This window comes from Ranitomeya variabilis, chromosome 1, assembly GCF_051348905.1.
Source record: "Ranitomeya variabilis isolate aRanVar5 chromosome 1, aRanVar5.hap1, whole genome shotgun sequence".
Taxonomy (NCBI): domain Eukaryota; kingdom Metazoa; phylum Chordata; class Amphibia; order Anura; family Dendrobatidae; genus Ranitomeya; species Ranitomeya variabilis.
The window spans coordinates 353,605,381-353,625,504 of record NC_135232.1 but is presented as its reverse complement, the minus strand read 5'-3'; the positions used below and the strand labels follow the sequence as shown (position 1 = coordinate 353,625,504).

Sequence of the window (20,124 nt, the reverse complement as noted above, 5' to 3'; positions counted from 1 at the left end):
CAAACAATAGGCTCATGGCAGTTTTACAGCGGTTACATGGATACACGGGCAGGCAGCTTGGTGCTGAGTGGAGGAGTAGTGCAAGGAGTGTCTGTCCCAGTACTCCCAAAATATAAATAGATGTTAATGTCTCGCAAAACAACCAAAACAAAAAAAAAGATGGCATACTTAGGTACAGGGGTGGGCTCATCTGCTGTGTTTCTGACATAGTAATTTGGCAGTAACTATTTAATGGTGCCAATATAGGACACAGACACAGACTACTTTAAGTTGCATCATAGATGTCTACAAATTTGTATTGTCAGTGCCAGACATTGAATGATGTCAGCGAATAGACTAAAGATTGGTGGAGCTGTGCGACATAATTTTGCACGTAGTAGAGCCCAGTTTGAGCTGGGGTAGGGGGGAACTCTCTTGAGGCCGGCGGGACCGCCCCAGGGCCACTCATGTTACAACGGTGTGTCTGACGTTGGGTGCGCACCACCACCGCCAGAGACACTACATTGTACTATGAGGGACCCAGTAGCAATGCCGTCAACCAAAAGCGAGCACACCCACCTCTTCAGACAAACAGCAGTCTCACGGGTGCTTGCGCCAAGTCGCGATACCACGGCCCCGTGTGGGGAGTTTGGCCATTTAGGGAGGTGTAAACATGTCGTATGCTGTACAATCTGCAGCAGCAAATTAGACATTAGAAAAGTAATTCACAGGCAAGAGCTTTTCATAGGAAAGCTAGGTGTCGGCCGGGCAAGGTGGGGCAAAAGATTTTGAAATCCAGTTGTGGTTCATTTTAATGAATGTTAGATCGTCAACATTTTGGGTAGCCAGACGAGTCCTTTTTTCGGTTAATATTGACCCTGCAGCACTGAATACTCTTTCTGATAGGACACTTGCTGCCGGGCAAGCAAGCTCCTGCAATGCATATTCTGCCAATTCTGGCCAGGTGTCTAATTTGGAGGCCCAGTAATCAAATGGGAATGACGGTTGAGGGAGAACATCGATAAGGGATGAAAAATAGTTAGTAACCATACTGGACAAATGTTGTCTCCTGTCACTTTCAATTGATGCAGCAGTACCTGTCCTGTCTGCGGTCATAGCAAAATCACTCCACAACCTGGTCAGAAAACCCCTCTGTCCAACGCCACTTCTGATGTGTGCACCCCTAACACTCCTAGTCTGCTGCCCCCTGGAGCTCGTGTGAGAACGATCACGTGCGCTGTGTGCTGGGAATGCCTGAAGCAAACGGTCAACAAGAGTTGATTGTTTGGTTGCTAATATTAGTTCCAAGTTCTCATGTGGCATAATATTTTGCAATTTGCCTTTATAGCGTGGATCAAGGAGGCAGGCCAACCAGTAATCGTCATCGTTCATCATTTTCGTAATGCGTGTGTCCCTTTGTAGGATACGTAAGGCATAATCCGCCATGTGGGCCAAAGTTCCACTTGTCAAATCTCCGGTTGTGATTGGTTGAGGGGCAGTTGCAGGCAAATCTACGTCACTTGTGTCCCTCAAAAAACCAGAACCCGGCCGTGACACGCAACCAATTTCCTGTGCCCCCGTGAAAGTTTCCGCATTAAAAATATACTCATCCCCATCATCCTCCTCGTCCTCCACCTCCTCTTCGCCCGCTACCTCGTCCTGTACACTGCCCTGACCAGACAATGGCTGACTGTCATCAAGGCTTCCCTCTTCCTCTGGTGCAGACGCCTGCTCCTTTATGTGCGTCAAACTTTGCATCAGCAGACGCATTAGGGGGATGCTCATGCTTATTACGGCGTTGTCTGCACTAACCAGCCGTGTGCATTCCTCAAAACACTGAAGGACTTGACACATGTCTTGTATCTTCGACCACTGCACACCTGACAACTCCATGTCTGCCATCCTACTGCCTGCCCGTGTATCCTCCCACAAATAAATAACAGCACGCCTCTGTTCGCACAGTCTCTGAAGCATGTGCAGTGTTGAGTTCCACCTTGTTGCAACGTCTATGATTAGGCGATGCTGGGGAAGGTTCAAAGACCGCTGATAGGTCTGCATACGGCTGGCGTGTACAGGCGAACGTCGGATATGTGAGCAAAGTGCACGCACTTTGAGGAGCAGGTCGGAGAACCCAGGATAAGTTTTCAATAAGCACTGCACCACCAGGTTTAAGGTGTGAGCCAGGCAAGGAATGTGTTTCAGTTGGGAAAGGGAGATGGCAGCCATGAAATTCCTTCCGTTATCACTCACTACCTTGCCTGCCTCAAGATCTACTGTGCCCAGCCACGACTGCGTTTCTTGTTGCAAGAACTCGGACAGAACTTCCGCGGTGTGTCTGTTGTCGCCCAAACACTTCATAGCCAATACAGCCTGCTGACGCTTGGCAGTAGCTGGCCCATAATGGGACAACTGGTGTGCAACAGTGTCATCTGCCGATGGAGTGGTTGGCCGACTGCGTTCTGTGGAAGAGCTGTAGCTTCTGCAGGAGGACGAGGAGGAGGAGGAGGGGGTGCGAACGCCTACAGCCAACTGTTTCCTAGACCGTGGGCTAGGCACAACTGTCCCTAAATTGATGTCGCCTGTGGACCCTGCATCCACCACATTCACCCAGTGTGCCGTGATGGACACATAACGTCCCTGGCCATGCCTACTGGTCCATGCATCTGTAGTCAGGTGCACCTTTGTACTCACAGATTGCCTGAGTGCATGGACGATGCGCTGTTTAACATGCTGGTGCAGGGCTGGGATGGCTTTTCTGGAAAAAAAGTGTCGACTGGGTAGCTCGTATCGTGGTTCAGCGTACTCCATCAGGGCTTTGAAAGCTTCGCTTTCAACTAACCGGTAGGGCATCATCTCTAACGAGATTAGTCTAGCTATGTGGGCGTTAAAACCCTGTGTACGCGGATGCGAGGATAAGTACTTCCTTTTTCTAACCAGAGTCTCATGTAGGGTGAGCTGGACTGGAGAGCTGTAGATCGTGGAACTTTCGGGTGTGCCGGTGGACATGGCAGACTGAGAGACGGTTGGAGACGGTATTGTTTCCGCCGGTGCCCTACATGCAATATTTCCTCCTACAAAACTGGTGATTCCCTGACCCTGACTGCTTTTGGCTGGCAAAGAAACCTGCACAGATACTGCCGGTGGTGCGGAAAATGGTGGCCTTACAGTGACGGAAGGGATGTTGCGTTGCTGACTAGCTTCATTGGCCGAGGGTGCTACAACCTTGAGGGACGTTTGGTAGTTAGTCCAGGCTTGAGAATGCATGGTGGTTAAGTGTCTATGCATGCAACTAGTATTTAGACTTTTCAGATTCTGACCTCTGCTTAAGCTAGTTGAACATTTTTGACAGATGACTTTGCGCTGATCAGTTGGATGTTGTTTAAAAAAATGCCAGACTGCACTCTTCCTAGACTCTGATCCCTTTTCAGGGATTGCAGACTGAGCTTTAACCGGATGGCAACGCTGTGCTCCAACAGGTTTTGGCTTTGACACGCGTTTTGGTCCAGATACGGGCCCGGCAGATGGAACCTGTTGCGATGTTGATGCCTGCTGCGGCCCCTCCTCCACCTCCGCTTCTGAACTACTGCCGCCTGCACCCTGTTCCCCCAATGGCTGCCAATCGGGGTCAATAACTGGGTCATCTATTACCTCCTCTTCGAGCTCGTGTGCAACTTCGTCTGTGTCACTGTGTCGGTCGGTGGTATAGCGTTCGTGGCGGGGCAACATAGTCTCATCAGGGTCTGATTGTGGATCTGTACCCTGAGAGGGCAATGTGGTGGTCTGAGTCAAAGGAGCAGCATAGTACTCTGGCTGTGGCTGTGCATCAGTGCACTCCATGTCAGAATATACTTGTAATGGGCATGGCCTGTTAAATGTTTCACTTTCTAAGCCAGGGACGGTATGTGTAAAGAGCTCCATGGAGTGACCCGTTGTGTCGCCTGCTGCATCCTTCTCTCTTGTTGTAGTTTTTGCTGAGGAGGACAAGGAAGCGACTTGTCCCTGACCGTGAACATCCACAAGCGACGCGCTGCTTTTACATTTACCAGTTTCGGAAGAGGAGGCAAAAGAGCTAGAGGCTGAGTCTGCAATGTAAGCCAAAACTTGCTGTTGCTGCTCCGCCTTTAAAAGCGGTTTTCCTACTCCCAGAAAAGAGAGCGTTCGAGGCCTTGTGTAGCCTGACGACGAAACTGGCTCCACAGCTCCAGACTTAGGTGGAATATTTTTATCCCCACGACCACCTGATGCTCCACTACCACTACCATCATTACCAGCTGACAATGAACGCCCACGACGACCTCTTGCACCAGACTTCCTCATTGTTTTAAAATCTTAACCAAAGTAACTTTATTTGTTGCTATCAAACAACTTACACGGTGAGCTATAACTTCAGTATGATTTCAATATCCCTTAACAGGTTGGTGAGACCACAAGGAAAATCAGGCACAATGTTACACACTCTGTTTTCTGTGGCACAAAATCACAGAGATGACACACACGCAGGACTGTCACTCAAGCACTAATGTCAATATTAATCTCCCACCTAATTTATTTTTTTTTTTTTCTCAGGGAGACTTTAGAAACCAAATAATATTAAAAAAAAAAAAAAAAAAAGGCTTTCTATGGCCCACAATTAGAGAGAGAGAGGTGGCACAACCAGGAGTCAAGACTGGCGCACAAGCTGAAAGGGCAATATTACTCTCCCACTGTTTTTTATGTTTTTTTTGTTTTTTTCAGGGAGACTTTAGAAACCAAATAATATTAAAAAAACCAAAAAAAAAAAAGGCTTTCTATGGCCCACTGAATGAGAGGGAGAGAGGTGGCACACCCAGGAGTCAAGACTGGCACACAAGCTGAAAGGGCAATATTACTCTCCCACTGTTTTTTTATGTATTTTTTGTTTTTTCAGGGAGACTTTAGAAACCCAATAATATTTTAAAAAAAAAAAAAGGCTTTCTATGGCCCACAATTAGAGAGAGAGAGGTGGCACAACCAGGAGTCAAGACTGGCGCACAAGCTGAAAGGGCAATATTACTCTCCCACTGTTTTTTATGTTTTTTTTGTTTTTTTCAGGGAGACTTTAGAAACCAAATAATATTAAAAAAACCAAAAAAAAAAAAGGCTTTCTATGGCCCACTGAATGAGAGGGAGAGAGGTGGCACACCCAGGAGTCAAGACTGGCACACAAGCTGAAAGGGCAATATTACTCTCCCACTGTTTTTTTATGTATTTTTTGTTTTTTTCAGGGAGACTTTAGAAACCCAATAATATTTAAAAAAAAAAATAAATAGGCTTTCTATGGCCCACTGAATGAGAGGGAGAGAGGTGGCACACCCAGGAGTCAAGACTGGCACACAAGCTGAAAGGGCAATATTACTCTCCCACTGTTTTTTTAGGTTTTTTTTGTTTTTTCAGGGAGACTTTAGAAACCCAATAATATTTAAAAAAAAAAATAAATAGGCTTTCTATGGCCCACTGAATGAAAGGGAGAGAGGTGGCACACCCAGGAGTCAAGACTGGCACACAAGCTGAAAGGGCAATATTACTCTCCCACTGTTTTTTTATGTATTTTTTGTTTTTTTCAGGGAGACTTTAGAAACCCAATAATATTTTAAAAAAAAAATAAATAGGCTTTCTATGGCCCACTGAATGAGAGGGAGAGAGGTGGCACACCCAGGAGTCAAGACTGGCACACAAGCTGAAAGGGCAATATTACTCTCCCACTGTTTTTTTAGGTTTTTTTTTTTTTTTCAGGGAGACTTTAGAAACCCAATAATATTTTAAAAAAAAAATAAATAGGCTTTCTATGGCCCACTGAATGAGAGGGAGAGAGGTGGCACACCCAGGAGTCAAGACTGGCACACAAGCTGAAAGGGCAATATTACTCTCCCACTGTTTTTTTAGGTTTTTTTTTTTTTTTCAGGGAGAATTAGAAACCAAATAATATTAAAAAAAAAAAAAATAGGCTTTCTATGGCCCACTGAATGAAAGGGAGAGAGGTGGCACACCCAGGAGTCAAGACTGGCACACAAGCTGAAAGGGCAATATTACTCTCCCACTGTTTTTTTATGTATTTTTTGTTTTTTCAGGGAGACTTTAGAAACCCAATAATATTTAAAAAAAAAAATAAATAGGCTTTCTATGGCCCACTGAATGAGAGGGAGAGAGGTGGCACACCCAGGAGTCAAGACTGGCACACAAGCTGAAAGGGCAATATTACTCTCCCACTGTTTTTTTAGGTTTTTTTTGTTTTTTCAGGGAGACTTTAGAAACCCAATAATATTTAAAAAAAAAAATAAATAGGCTTTCTATGGCCCACTGAATGAAAGGGAGAGAGGTGGCACACCCAGGAGTCAAGACTGGCACACAAGCTGAAAGGGCAATATTACTCTCCCACTGTTTTTTTATGTATTTTTTGTTTTTTTCAGGGAGACTTTAGAAACCCAATAATATTTTAAAAAAAAAATAAATAGGCTTTCTATGGCCCACTGAATGAGAGGGAGAGAGGTGGCACACCCAGGAGTCAAGACTGGCACACAAGCTGAAAGGGCAATATTACTCTCCCACTGTTTTTTTAGGTTTTTTTTTTTTTTTCAGGGAGAATTAGAAACCAAATAATATTAAAAAAAAAAAAAATAGGCTTTCTATGGCCCACTGAATGAAAGGGAGAGAGGTGGCACACCCAGGAGTCAAGACTGGCACACAAGCTGAAAGGGCAATATTACTCTCCCACTGTTTTTTTATGTATTTTTTGTTTTTTCAGGGAGACTTTAGAAACCCAATAATATTTAAAAAAAAAAATAAATAGGCTTTCTATGGCCCACTGAATGAGAGGGAGAGAGGTGGCACACCCAGGAGTCAAGACTGGCACACAAGCTGAAAGGGCAATATTACTCTCCCACTGTTTTTTGTATGTTTTTTTTTTTTTTCAGGGAGACTTTTGAAACCAAATAATATTAAAAAAAAAAAAAAAAAAAAAATATAGGCTTGCTATAGCCCACTGAATGAGAGATAGCGCACACACAGCAGTGGCACACAAGCCCTGACTGAGGCCAATATTTTTCTCCCACTGATTGATGTAGTGTTTCTGTGTTGAGGTAGATTTTAGAACACAAATCACGGAAAAAATAAATAGGCTTTCTATGGCCCACTCAGTGAGAGATGGCACACACAGGGATGGCACTGTAGCAGAAATGCCAATCTTAATCTCCCACAAAAAAAAAACAAAAAAAAAAAAAAAACTGTCCTACAATTACTATCTCCCTGCAGTAATGTAAGCCAGGTATGGCAGGCAGCAATAGGAGTGGACTGATGCACAAATTAAATAAAAAGTGTGGACAAACAAAAAAGATAGCTGTGCAGAAAGGAAGGAACAAGAGGATATGTGCTTTGAAAAAAGCAGTTGGTTTCCACAGTGGCGTACACACAGCAATACAGCTATCACGGAGCCTTCTAGGGCAGCCCAATGAGCTACAGCGCTGAGGGGAAAAAAAAAAAAAAATAGCTTCCACTGTTCCTGCACACCGAAGGTGGTGTTGGACAGTGGAAATCGCTGCAGCACAAGCGGTTTGGTGGTTAGTGGACCCTGCCTAACGCTCTCCCTGCTTCTGATGAAGCGGCAGCAACCTGTCCCTAAGCTCAGATCAGCAGCAGTAAGATGGCGGTCGGCGGGAACGCCCCTTTATAGCCCCTGTGACGCCGCAGACAGCAAGCCAATCACTGCAATGCCCTTCTCTAAGATGGTGGGGACCAGGATCTATGTCATCACGCTGCCCACACTCTGCGTTCACCTTCATTGGCTGAGAAATGGCGCTTTTCGCGTCATTGAAACGCGACTTTGGCGCGAAAGTCGCGTACCGCATGGCCGACAAGCACAGGGGTCGGATCGGGTTTCATGAGACGCCGACTTAGCCAAAAGTCGGCGACTTTTGAAAATGATCGACCCGTTTCGCTCAACCCTAGTCCTTACCCGTGTGTGGCAAGAACTTCACTATCGTTTGGAAGTTTGCAGAGCAACAAATGGAGCCAACATCGAACTGCACTGAATAGGTATGAAACTGCGAGTTTTTTTTCTTTTATTTGGAGCAGATTTCACATTTGTCATTTTTGTTGCTTTCCAGTGACTGGTCAAAAGTGCACCATGACTTTATGGACACACTGTATACAGATATACATGAGTCCACTCTCCTGATCTACATGTCACACAGGTAAACGCCTCTTTCGATTACAATTATCTCTGGGGGCAGACTCTCAAGGACATCTGTGTGGTCACATAGCCCTGAATAGCTCATTCACATCTCAGGTCCCCCATGCCCTTAAATCCAGCAGCATTCACCTATGTATAATTAAACCCCTGTCGAACCAGCCTTGTATAACGTAATTCAGTTAAATAAATGATATAAAAAAGCATTTATAATGTTCCAGTTTCGTATGCTAATGAGGGCTTTGACTAGTCGATGGGACGTTGGTTGCCCCAGACCAGTCAGCCCTCTTTCCATGTTAACACGCCTTCTCACTAAATTAGAATATCATTAAAAAGTTAATTTGTCAGTTCTTAAGTACAAAAAGTGTAAAAAAAAAAAAAAAAAAAAAGAATTTGTTTATGTTGATTATGGCTTACAGCCAAATAAATCCCAAGTCATTATCTTAGTAAATTAGAGAATAATTTACAAAAAAACACCTGTAAAGGCTTCCTAAGCATTTACGGTAAAAAGGTCCCTTAGTCTGTTTCAGTAGGCTCCACAATCATGGGGAAGACTGCTACTTGACAGATGTCCAGAAGGCAGTCTTTGACACTACATAAGGAGGGTAAGCCACAAAAGGTCATTGCTAAATAAGCTGACTCTTCGGAGTGCTGGCATATTAATGGAAAGTTGAGTGGAAGGAAAAAGTGTGATCGAAAAAGGTGCGGAAGCAGCCGGGATAACTGCAGCCTTGAAAGGATTAAGAAAAGGCCATTCAAAAATTTGAGGGCGATTCACAAGGAGTGGGCTGCTGCTGGAGTCATTGCTTCAATAGGCACCACACATAGATATTCAGGACATGGGCTGCAATTGACGCATTCCTTGTGTCAAGCCACTGATGACCAATAGACAAAGCAAGAGGTGTCTTACCCTGGGCCAAGGAGAAAAAGAACTAGATTGTTGCTCAGTGGTCCAAGGTTCAGATGAAAGTACATTTTGTATTTCATTTGGAAATATAGGTCCTAGATTCTGGAGGAAGAGTGGAGAGGCACAATCCAAGCTGCTTGAGGTCTAGTGTGAAGCTTCCACAATCAGTGATGGTTTGGGGAGCCAAGTCATCTAATGGTGTAGGTCCAATGTGTTTTATCAAGACCATCTACCAGCAGCCATCTACCAGGAAATTTTAGAGCACTTCATGCTTCCCTCTGCCAACAAGCTTTTTTGAGATGGAAATTTTAATTCTCCAGGAGGACTTGACACCTGTCCACACTGTCAAAAGTACCAATACCTGGTTTAAAAACAACAGTATCACTGTGATTGACTGGCCAGCAAACTCTCCTGACCTTCAACCCATAAAGAATCTGAGATATTGTCAAGAGGAAGATGAGACACCAGACCTAACAATGCAGATGAGCTTAAGGCTGCTATCAAAGCTACCTGGGCTTCCATAACACCTCAGTAGTGCTTCAGGCTGATCACCTCCGTGCCACTCCGCATTGATGCAGTAATTGGTGCAAAAGCAGCCCCGACCAAGTATTGAGTTCATTTACTGAACATACATTTCAGTAGTTCAATATTTCGGATTTTAAAATAATTTTTCAGGCTGATGTTAAAAAGTATTCTAATTTACTGAGATAATGACTTTTGGGTTTTCATTGGCTGTAAGACACAATCAACTTTTACAGAAATGAACACTTAAAATAGATCACTCTGTAATGACTTTATATAACAAGTTTCACTTAATTTTTTTCAGTTCAATAAAAAAAAAAAAAACTTTTTGATGATCTAATTTTGTAAGAAGCACCTGTAAACAAGTTGAATACGGTAATAGCAGACCCAGCACTGACCTTTTCAACCTCAGACCATTCTGAGTAGCAGAACCATATAGGTAGTCAGTGACTTTTTTTTTTTTCTTCTATTTCCTTCGTCCTTTTTCTGAAATCCCTGAGGCAGATATCTAGAATTGTATGCTGGAAAAACATTTATAACTATCATGTGAAATATAATACTGGAGGAACAGTCGGGTATTCCCTAACTGCATTTCCCTGGGCATTATTTTTTCCCAAGTATCTTGACAAAAACAGGTCTATTTGTAATACAACCAAAATATAGGCCCCGGTTAACAAAGGCTGCTGTTCACACTGGTCTTGATTAGGAGGCATGTTGGGATTGCCATATGATTCATTAAGCGTTTTATACCAGATTCTGGCTATATCGCTTTGATGAATCATGGCCATATTTACATTGTACAAATAAAACCTTTGTATGCCATTTTAGCTTTGCACACTCATTTAGTATCAGTAAAGTGCTGCTGCCTAGTAGTCTGTATCAGTATCCAATAATAGTCTCTACTTGCAGCCAGTGCTAGGCAGTAAGTAAGGGTATGTTTCCACGGGCAGAAACCAGCAGCGCTTTGGATGCAGCACATATCCGCTCCGTCCAAAGCACTACCAGCTTTTGAATGCAGGTGATTCCGCATGTGGTCATTGAACCGTGCGGATTCACTGCATCCTATACATTGGACTGTGATATTTATCTTGCGGAGACTGAGTGTTTCCTCAAGATAAATTGACATGCTGCTGTCTGGAAAGACGCACCGCATGTCCGTCCCGGCAGGGACACCGGAGGCGTCCCTGCACGCATAGTGCAGATGGGATTTCGTGAAATTCCATCCACTATGCTGTAATAGCTGGATGCTACGGATGTACGCAGCACCCAACCCGCAACGTTTACTGACCATGGAACATGCCCTAAGGCGCCTGTTCTTTTAAAGCTACAGTGTGCAGAGGTGTGTAACTGGACTTACTTGCAGCGCATAATGGGAACGACCAAGCATCTCTATGCCCTATTCTCCCCAGCATTTCCTTACCTTAGTTGCCACTAATGCCCAGCTTCTACTCAAGGAGGAGAAGGAATTTTGGTTTAATATACGGTGGGGCAAAAAAGTATTTAGTCAGTCAGCAATAGTTCAAGTTCCACCACTTAAAAAGATGAGAGGCATCTGTAATTTACATCATAGGTAGACCTCAACTATGGGAGACAAACTGAGAAAAAAAAATCCCGAAAATCACATTGTCTGTTTTTTTATCATTTTATTTGCATTTTATGGTGGAAAATAAGTATTTGGTCAGAAACAAAATTTCATCTCAATACTTTGTAATCTATCCTTTGTTGGCAATGACAGAGGTCAATCGTTTTCTGTAAGTCTTCACAAGGTTGCCACACACTGTTGTTGGTATTTTGGCCCATTCCTCCATGCAGATCTCCTCTAGAGCAGTGATGTTTTTGGCTTTTCGCTTGGCAACACGGACTTTCAAATCCCTCCAAAGGTTTTCTATAGGGTTGAGATCTGGAGACTGGCTAGGCCACTCCAGGACCTTGAAATGCTTCTTACAAAGCCACTCCTTCGTTGCCCTGGTGGTGTGCTTTGGATCATTGTCATTTTGAAAGACCCAGCCACGTTTCATCTTCAATGCCCTTGCTGATGGAAGGAGGTTTGCACTCAAAATCTCACGAAACATGGCCCCATTCATTCTTTCATGTACCCGGATCAGTTGTCCTGGCCCCTTTGCAGAGAAACAGCCCCAAAGCATGATGTTTCCACCACCATGCTTTACAGTAGGTATGGTGTTTGATGGATGCAACTCAGTATTCTTTTTCCTCCAAACACGACAAGTTGTGTTTCTACCAAACAGTTCCAGTTTGGTTTCATCAGACCATAGGACATTCTCCCAAAACTCCTCTGGATCATCCAAATGCTCTCTAGCAAACTTCAGATGGGCCCGGACATGTACTGGCTTAAGCAGTGGGACACGTCTGGCACTGCAGGATCTGAGTCCATGGTGGTGTAGTGTGTTACTTATGGTAGGCCTTGTTACATTGGTCCCAGCTCTCTGCAGTTCATTCACTAGGTCCCCCCGCGTGGTTCTGGGATTTTTGCTCACCGTTCTTGTGATCATTCTGACCCCACGGGGTGGGATTTTGCGTGGAGCCCCAGATCGAGGGAGATTATCAGTGGTCTTGTATGTCTTCCATTTTCTAATTATTGCTCCCACTGTTGATTTCTTCACTCCAAGCTGGTTGGCTATTGCAGATTCAGTCTTCCCAGCCTGGTGCAGGGCTACAATTTTGTTTCTGGTGTCCTTTGACAGCTCTTTGGTCTTCACCATAGTGGAGTTTGGAGTCAGACTGTTTGAGGGTGTGCACAGGTGTCTTTTTATACTGATAAGTTTAAACAGGTGCCATTACTACAGGTAATGAGTGGAGGAAAGAGGAGACTCTTAAAGAAGAAGTTACAGGTCTGTGAGAGCCAGAAATCTGGATTGTTTGTTTCTGACCAAATACTTATTTTCCACCATAAAATGCAAATAAAATGATAAAAAAACAGACAATGTGATTTTCTGGATTTTTTTTTCTCAGTTTGTCTCCCATAGTTGAGGTCTACCTATGATGTAAATTACAGACGCCTCTCTTCTTTTTAAGTGGTGGAACTTGCACTATTGCTGACTGACTAAATACTTTTTTGCCCCACTGTGTGTGTATATATATATATATATTTTTTTTTTTTTTACTTTGTATGTGTTGGATATTATTTCAAGACTTTGTGCAAATGCAAGAGTCTGTTTTGTAGTCTAAATAGCTGGATGAAAGATCCTACATCGCAGCCAGGGTTTCCAATATCCCATTTCATTTAAAAAAAAATAAAAATAAATACAATTTTTCTGAACTGGACCAAAATTCAGTCCAAAATGTTGATATTTGCAACTCTCCCTTAATAAAGACCTTGCTGCCTAAGGCTGCTTTCACATCCGTTTTTTGCCGTCGGGCACAATCCGTCGAATGTTAAAGGGAAAAAACAAAAACAAAACTGATCCGTCGCAGTTTTAGAGAAACTGATGCGACTGATCCGTTTTTTCGACGGACCCGACTTGCTGATAGTTAATTAAATCCTAAAAAAATCGGAGCATACTCCGTTAAAAAAAACGGAATCCGTTGCCGGATTCCGCCATTTGACACATCCGGCGCCATAGGGTTCCATTCTAGCTAACGACGGACTGTGACGTCGCTGTCCCTTTTTTTTTTTTTTTTGTTTTGTTTTTTTGACTAACACAAAAACATTACTTTGTCTGTTTTCTCCGGCCCCTGGGAATCTAATACAAGTCGATGAGAAACAAACTGATCCGGCGGCAACTTTTTTTTTTTCTTTTCCCAAAATTCGCCGGATTGTGTCTGACGGCAAAAAACTGATGTGTGAAAGCAGCCTAAGACATCCAAAATAAAGGCAGATACTGTGAAATACAACTAGCATATAAGGTGGTACAATTCAGTGTGTATGTATAATAAATGTGTGCAGCTTTTTTTTCATACCTTCTAAAACCGCATGCTTTAAAAAATAAAAATAGTAATATTTTCCATTTTGTTAATGGATTAGTGAACAAAAGCAAAATTTACAATACTTGGCACTGCCTTCTGTCTTCAAAACCATTAAAGCGCCAATTCACTTGGGTGCACATGCACACAATTTTTCAGTTTTTGAAGGAACTTGGCAGGGAGCTTGTTCAAAAACATCTTGGATAACTAACCACAGATCTTCTTCTGTGGATGTATACTTGCACAAATCCTTTTCTTTGCCATGTAATACCTGATATTTAAATGCACTTTTGCTTTTTATGTCTTAGTTACAGCAGGGTTATTGCTCACATTTTTTTTCTCTTGTTTATGTGCTGCACTTGTATCAGCTCAAGTCAAGCTCAATTCCACCCCCGTGTGTTCCTGGAGCATTGCCCGCATCCTAAACACCACTTGTGGAAGGTCAGTTCACTTAGCTTCTCCTCGAGGTAGACACAGGCAGACATGTGGTTAGTTTCTGGGTGGTTTATCGCTTCATAAACCAAAAACCCAAACTGGTTACAGAAAACGGCCTTTCTGCCTCAAATAAAAAAAAAATTAAGTTCCTGTAAAGCCCTGCCCAGTGCCTCTGGGACAACACACATAACAGCTCTTGCAGGAGCTGCAGTCTGGAGCCTTCCTTTCTTCACACAACACAGAAAACAAAACTGGTTGGACATTTAACTCCAGCCACACTCTGGAGGTGGAGATATGGTGGGTAGGCATCCCGTCCATCTCTGACCTACCCACCATGAAAACCAGGTCCATATAGTGACTCTATTTCTCTCAAAACAACCTTTGCGACACATTTCTCGCCTCACGTACGGCACAAGTGAACCTGTCACAGCCCATAAACCAGTAATGTCACGCAAAATAGTTAATAAATAAGATTTCCCATGTCTACTTTACATCAGCACAATTTTTTTAAATATACCTTATATACTTGAGTATAAGCTGAGATTTTCTGCCCATTTTTTTTTTTTTTTTTTTTTTTTAGGCTGAAAGTGCCTCTCTCGGCTTATACTCGAGTCATTGTCCCGGTGGGTCGGTGGGGGAGCGGCAGGAGTAGCGGCTGTCAACCATACTCATCCCATCCTGACCCAGTCACTGCTTCTCAGATGGTCTGTGGCGCCGGCAGCTTGTTCCTGTGTTCAGCGGTCACGTGGTATCGCTCATTAAAGTAATGAATATGGACACGACGCCACTCCCATAGGCGTGGAGTGCATATTCTTTACTTTAATCAGCGGTACCACGTGACTGGTGAACACAGGAACAAGCTGCCGGCGCCAGAGACCATCTGAGAAGCAGAGGCCGCGCCAGGATGGGGTGAGTATGACTGGGGAGGGTGAGTCATGCGATATTCACCTGTCCCCGTTCCACCGCCAGGCTCTTCCGCATCCTTTGGCTGTGACGTTCAGGTCAGAGGGCACAATGACGTGTTTAGTGTGTGCCCTCTTCCTGAACAGTCACTGCAGAGACCCGGAAGACACAGCGGTGCGTGGCGGTGGAACGGGGACAGGTGAATATCGCAAGTCCCAGGGACCTGAGCCAGTGGCGATACCGGCACCTGGCTTCCATAGCGCACTGGTGTCCCCGCCTGCTCAGGACACCGGCACCTCTCCCCCAGCGATGAGGGGAGTATGTGTTTTTTTTTGTTTGTTTTTTTTTTTAACCCCTTCCCGACCCATGACGCCTATGCGGCGTCATGGAATGATCGCATCCCTGCAGATCGGGTGAAAGGGTTAATTCCTATTTTACCCGATCTGCAGGGAGAGGGGGAGTTGTACTTCAGCCTAGGGGGGGTGGCTTTGCCCCCACGTGGCTACGATCGCTCTGATTGGCTGTTGAAAGTGCAACAGCCAATCAGAGCAATTTGCAATATTTCACCTATGAAAATGGTGAAATATTGCAATCCAGCCATGGCCGATGCTGCAATAGCATCTGCCATGGCTGGAAATCATGTACTGGCCCCCCCCACTGCCCCCGATCTCCTCCCCAGTCGTCCGTTCTGTCAGGTACCCCCCTCCGTCCCCCTGTTCGCTCCCCCGTGCTCCTGTCCGCTCCCCCGTGCTCCTGTCCGCTCCCCCCGTCCTCCGATCCACCCCCCCACCACCCCCTCATACTTACCGATCCTCCCGGTGTCCGGCCGTCTCCTCGCTGGGCGCCGCCATCTTGGAAAATGGCGGGCGCATGCTCAGTACGCCCGCCGAATCTGCAGGCTGGCAGATTCGTTACAGGTACATTTTGATCGCTGTGGTAGGTTCTACAATAATAAAATAAAGAAAATATTTTTTTTTCTTTTACCACTAGGGTTAGGGTTAGAACTAGGGGTAGGGTTAGGGTTAGGGTTAGAACTAGGGGTAGGGTTAGGGGTAGGGTTAGGGTTACGGGTAGGGTTAGGGTTAGGGGTAGGGTTATGGCATGTGCACACAGAGCGGATCGGCCGCGGATCCGCAGCGGATCGGCCGCGGATCCGCAGCGGATCGGCCGCGGATCTGCAGCGGATCGGCCGCGGATCGGCCGCGGATCCGCAGTGGATCCGCAGCGGATTGGCCGCGGATCTGCAGCGGATTGGCCGCGGATCCGCAGCGGATCGGCCGCGGATACGCAGCGGATCCGCAGCAGATTGGCCACGGATCCGCAGCGGATTGGCCGCGGATCCGCAGCGGATCGGCCGCGGATCCGCAGCGGATTGGCCGCGGATCTGCAGCGGATTGGCAGCGGATTGGCCGCGGATCTGCAGCGGATCCGCAGCGGATTGGCCGCGGATCTGCAGCGGATTGGCCGCGGATCCGCAGCGGATCGGCAGCGGATCCGCAGCGGATTGGCCGCGGATCTGCAGCGGATTGGCAGCGGATTGGCCGCGGATCCGCAGCGGATTGGCCGCTGCGAATTCGAAGCAGTTTTCCATCAGGTTTACAGTACCATGTACACCTAAGGAAAACCAAATCTGCTGTGCCCATGGTGCGGAAAATTCCGTGCAGAAACGCTGCATTGTATTTTCCGCAGCATGTCAATTCTTTGTGCGGATTCCGCAGCGGTTTACACCTGTTCCTCAATAGGAATCCGCAGGTGAAATCCGCACAAAAAAACACTGGAAATCTGCTGTAAATCCGCAGGCAAAACGCAGTGCCTTTTACCTGCAGATTTTTCAAAAATCGTGCGGAAAAATCTCACACGAATCCGCAACGTGGGCACATACCCTTAGGGTTAGGGTTGGAATTAGGGCTAGGGTTGGAAATAGGGTTAAGAATAGGCTTGTGGTTAGGGTTACGGATAGGGTTAGGGGTGTGTTGGGGTTACAGTTGTGGTTAGGGTTGGGATTAGGGTTACGGTTGGGATTAGGGTTAGGATTAGGGTTGGAATTAGGGTTATGATTGTGTTGCGGTTAGGGTTGTGGTTAGGGGTGTGTTGGGGTTAGGGTTGTGATTAGGGTTATGGCTACAGTTGGGATTAGGATTAGGGGTGTGTTGGGGTAAGTGTTGAAGTTAGAATTGAGGGGTTTCCACTGTTTTAGGCACATCAGGGGTCTCCAAACGCAACATGGCGCCACCATTGATTCCAGCCAATCTTGCGTTCAAAAAGTCAAATGGTGCTCCCGCCCTTCCAAGCCCCGACGTGCGCCCAAACAGTGGTTTACCCCCACATTTGGGGTACCAGCATACTCAGGACAAACTGGGCAACAACTATTGGGGTCCAATTTCTCCTGTTACCCTTGCAAAAATAAAAAATTACTTGCTAAAACATAATTTTTGAGGAAAGAACAATTATTTTTTATTTTCACGGCTCTGCGTTATAAACTTCTGTGAAGCACTTGGGGGTTGAAAGTGCTCACCACACATCTAGATAAGTTCCTTCGGGGGTCTAGTTTCCAAAATGGGGTCACTTGTGGGGTGTTTCTACTGTTTAGGCACATCAGGGGCTCTGCAAATGCAATGTGACGCCCGCAGACCATTCCATCAAAGTCTGCATTTCAAATGTCACTACTTCCCTTCCGAGCCCTGACGTGTGCCCAAACAGTGGTTTACCCCCACATATGGGGTATCAGCGTACTCACAACAAACTGGGCAACAAATATTGGGGTCCAAATTCTCCTGTTACCCTTGTGAAAATAAAAAATTGCTTGCTAAAACATCTTTTTTGAGGAAAGAAAAATGATTTTTTATTTTCACGGCTCTGCGTTGTAAACTTCTGTGAAGCACTTGGGGGTTGAACGTGCTCACCACACATCTAGATAAGTTCCTTGGGGGGTCTAGTTTCCAAAATGGGGTCACTTGTGGGGGGTTTCTACTGTTTAGGCATATCAGGGGCTCTGCAAACGTAACATGATGCCCGCAGACCATTCCATCAAAGTCTGCATTCCAAAACGTCACTACTTCCCTTCCGAGCCCCGGCATGTACCCAAACAGTGGTTTACCCCCACATATGGGGTATCAGCGTACTCAGGAGAAACTGGACAACAACGTTTGGGGTCCAATTTCTCCTGTTACTCTTGCAAAAATAAAAAATTCTGGGCTAAAAAAATATTTTTGAGGAAAGGAAACACATTTATTATTTTCACGGCTCTGCGTTATAAACTTCTGTGAAGCACTTGGGGGTTCAAAGTGCTCACCACACATCTAGATAAGTTCCCTTGGGGGTCTAGTTTCCAAAATGGAGTCACTTGTGGGGAGTTCCTACTGTTTAGGCACATCAGGGGCTCTGCAAACGCAACCTGATGCCCGCAGAGCATTCCATCAAAGTCTGCATTTCAAAACGTCACTACTTCCCTTCCGAACCCCGACGTGTGCCAAAACAGTGGTTTACCCCCACATATGGGGTATCAGCGTACTCAGGAGAAACTGGACAACAACTTTTGGGGTCCAATTTCTCCTGTTACTCTTGCAAAAATAAAAAAATTCTGGGCTAAAAAAATATTTTTGAGGAAAGGAAACACATTTTTTATTTTCACGGCTCTGCGTTATAAACTTCTGTGAAGCACTTGGGGGTTCAAAGTGCTCACTACACATCTAGATAAGTTCCCTTGGGGGTCTAGTTTCCAAAATGGAGTCAATTGTGGGGAGTTCCTACTGTTTAGGCACATCAGGGGCTCTGCAAACGCAACCTGACGCCCGCAGAGCATTCCATCAAAGTCTGCATTTCAAAACGTCACTACTTCCCTTCCGAACCCCGACGTGTGCCAAAACAGTGGTTTACCCCCACATATGGGGTATCATCGTACTCAGGAGAAACTGGAAAACAACTTTTGGGGTCCAATTTCTCCTATTACCCTTGGGAAAATAAAAAATTGTGGGCTAAAAAATCATTTTTGAGAAAAGAAAAATTATTTTTTATTTTCATGGCTCTGCGTTATAAACTTCTGTGAAGCACTTGGGGGTTCAAAGTGCTCACCACACATCTAGATTAGTTCCTTGGGAGGTCTAGTTTCCAAAATGGGGCCACTTGTGCGGGAGCTCCAATGTTTAGGCACACAGGGGCTCTCCAAACGCGACATGGTGTCCGCTAATGATTGGAGCTAATTTTCCATTCAAAAAGCCAAATGGCGTGCCTTCCCTTCCGAGCCCTGCCGTGCGCCCAAACAGTGGTTTACCCCCACATATGGGGTATCATCGTACTCAGGACAAACTGGACAACAACATTTGGGGTCCAATTTCTCCTATTACCCTTGGGAAAATAAAAAATTCTGGGCTAAAAATCATTTTTGAGGAAAGAAAAATTATTTTTTTATTTTCACGGCTCTGCGTTATAAACTTCTGTGAAGCACCTGGGGGTTATAAGTGTTTACTATGCATCTAGATAAGTTCCTTGGGGGGTCTAGTTTCCAAAATGGGGTCACTTGTAGGGGAGCTCCAATGTTTAGGCACACAGGGGCTCTCCAAACGCGACATGGTGTCCGCTAACGATTGGAGCTAATTTTCCATTCAAAAAGTCAAATGGCACGCCTCCCCTTCCGAGCCTTGCCGTGCACCCAAACAGTGGTTTACCCCCACATATGAGGTATCGGCATACTCAGGAGAAATTGCCCAACAAATTTTAGGATCCATTTTATCCTGTTGCCCATGTGAAAATGAAAGAATTGAGGCTAAAAGAAATTTTGTGTGAAAAAAAAGTACTTTTTCATTTTTGCGGATCAATTTGTGAAGCACCTGGGGGTTTAAAGTGCTCACTATGCCTCTAGATGAGTTCCTTGGGGGGTCTACTTTCCAAAATGGGGTCACTTGTGGAGGAGCTCCAATGTTTAGGCACACAGGGGCTTTCCAAACGCGACATGGTGTCCGCTAACGATGGAGATAATTTTTCATTCAAAAAATCAAATGGCGCTCCTTCCCTTCCAAGCCTTACCATGTGCCCAAACAGTGGTTTACCCCCACATGTGAGGTATTGGTGTACTCAGGAGAAATTGCCCAACAAAATTTACGATCCATTTTATCCTGTTGCCCATGTGAAAATGAAAAAATTGAGGCTAAAATAATTTTTTCGTGAAAAAAAAGTACTTTTTCATTTTTACGGATCAATTTGTGAAGCACCTGGGGGTTTAAAGTGCTCACTATGCTTCTAGATAAGTTCCTTGGGGGGT

At 45.1% G+C, this 20,124-nt stretch overlaps 1 protein-coding gene across 7 annotated transcripts in view; it reads left to right on the top strand.

Annotated features, from left to right (window-relative positions):
- The window catches only part of SPIN1 (spindlin 1), a 94,134-nt gene that overhangs the window by 48,150 nt on the left and 25,860 nt on the right, over window positions 1-20,124 (top strand). Inside the window, exons 2-3 of one of the 7 annotated variants that reach the window (XM_077299806.1) lie at window positions 8,097-8,183; window positions 13,898-13,970. The exons of 5 other annotated variants lie outside the window; for them this stretch is intronic. The gene's annotated coding sequence lies outside the window, so the exon portion shown is untranslated. The remainder of the gene's footprint in view (window positions 1-8,096; window positions 8,184-13,897; window positions 13,971-20,124) is intronic. One more of the 7 variants, XM_077299811.1, reaches the window with a different exon arrangement.